Below are 1,892 nucleotides of genomic sequence, written 5' to 3' on the forward strand. Positions count from 1 at the left end.
TGGTTTCTTCATTCATTATGACTTCAGATCACTTTAAGAAGAATTTTCTGGGGTAAGAAGAGCTATGAAGCAAATCTTTCCATCTTTGCCAGGACTTCCTCTGATTCTATGTATTCTCTTCCTCTCCACCTCCCACAGTTTCCGTTAACAATATTATTACCAATGTTAAGCTTACCTAATTTTCCATAGATTTGATGACAACTTGTCTCTCCCTGGGGGTAGAGCCATGGCATAGCGGAAAGGGCACAGAATTTGGACTAAAAACCCTAGATTCGAATCTTTATTCTTCCACTTGCTAACTATGCAATCTCTGAACAGGTCACTTGAACTTTCTTGGGCAAAAGAGAGCTGATATGTACCAAAGTATCAGATACATAGTAGAACATCAAAAAATGGCATCTACCATTACTAATGAGCCGCTCTATCAGGGGCACTTCATTCTCCAGAAGGAGCCACTGCTGTGTGGGATCCATCTAAATACTTGGTTTCTTGCCTTCTCGTGCTTGCCGCTTACAATGACTTTTTCTTAGTTTCTTGAACTACTCTCTATGAGGGCTTCTGCCTGGACTTTGTTTTCATTAGAAATTACAATGTCTCCTTTGGAATTCGATTTCAGATGTTGTATTTTCACATCACCCCCTGTTATTCCAGCTCAATTCGTCTAACATTTTCTTTCCTGAGATACTGGTTTTTAAATATTGAGACCTCTAATTAATAAACTCTATTATTTTCTTATATGTCCATCAGCTCCTTCCTCATCTTTACTCCTCTCTCTGTTCAACTTAGATGTCATCATCTGTCCTTATAATCAGTACTTCAGAAAGACCCTCAACTCCAAAATACTCTCTTCCTGCACTGTATGCCCCTCACAAAGAAATCCTATTTTCTTTAAGCTGACATCCCAGCAGCTGAGTGTTGTTGAAGAAAAATTACCCAAACAGGCTGACTGGTTTCCTTTTTTTTTAATCTATCATCTATTAAATTGATGAGTCAATTATTGATCACTGATTTATTTTGATCTTTTGATTAATTGGAATAGATAATACATGTACATGCTATACATTTTAAAAGGTACATAAGGACATAGAATGAAAATAAGTACTGTTCCCACCCTGTCTTGTGGCCCCATTTTTGCCCCCAGAGAGGATTATTGTCTTCTTATGTGGCCTGATAGAGATGGTCTGTACATAAATATAATATAACTTTACATAAGGTGTCTCAACCTTGGCTCCATGGAAATTCTGAGCTGAATAATATTTGCTGTGGGGGCTGCCCTGTGCTTTGTAGTATATTTAGCAGCCTCCCTGCCCTCCACCTGCTAGATACCAGTAGCACCCTCCTCTCCCCCACCTGTGACAATGAAAAAATATCTCCAGACATTGCCAAATGTGCCTGAGTGGGGAGGGGGACAGAATTGTCCCTGGTTGAGAACTTCTGCTTTACATTAATGATCACCGATCTCAGATGGTTATCGAACCCTGCCCAGCACTTTTTCTTCAGTTCCCTAGTAAGCACGTTTCTTCACTCTTCCAATCAGTTATATCATTATTTTTTTCCTCTTGTAAACCAACCACATACCTTCCTCTCGTCATGTAACCTTCCTTCTACACAAAACACAATGCCCCCCGCATCTACATGATCTCTTCCTTACCTCCGGTTGCAGTGGAGGAAGAGGACGGTTTCCATGTGTCCACCAGACTCACAGTCCCTCTTCCCTACTCTGCCCCTTGTGACATTCTCTCTCTCCTCTGAATCCTCAAACTCTACCTGTTTATGAAATCGTTTCCAACAGTATATATGTATGTTCAAGTACTCCCTTTTATTAAAAGACAACTCAAACCAAACCAAACCAAAAACTGTTCTTTACCCTTCCTCCCTCTCCAGCTCTGGCC

The 1,892-nt window shown here is 40.4% G+C and overlaps 1 protein-coding gene across 2 annotated transcripts in view; it reads left to right on the top strand.

The window, feature by feature from the left end:
* Positions 1-1,892, top strand: part of FASLG (Fas ligand (TNF superfamily, member 6)) — an 11,674-nt gene that overhangs the window by 7,739 nt on the left and 2,043 nt on the right. The gene's annotated exons all lie outside the window — the stretch shown is intronic.

Source organism: Propithecus coquereli, unplaced genomic scaffold (genome assembly GCF_000956105.1).
Source record: "Propithecus coquereli isolate 6110/MARCELLA unplaced genomic scaffold, Pcoq_1.0 Scaffold56, whole genome shotgun sequence".
In the NCBI taxonomy this organism is placed as follows: domain Eukaryota; kingdom Metazoa; phylum Chordata; class Mammalia; order Primates; family Indriidae; genus Propithecus; species Propithecus coquereli.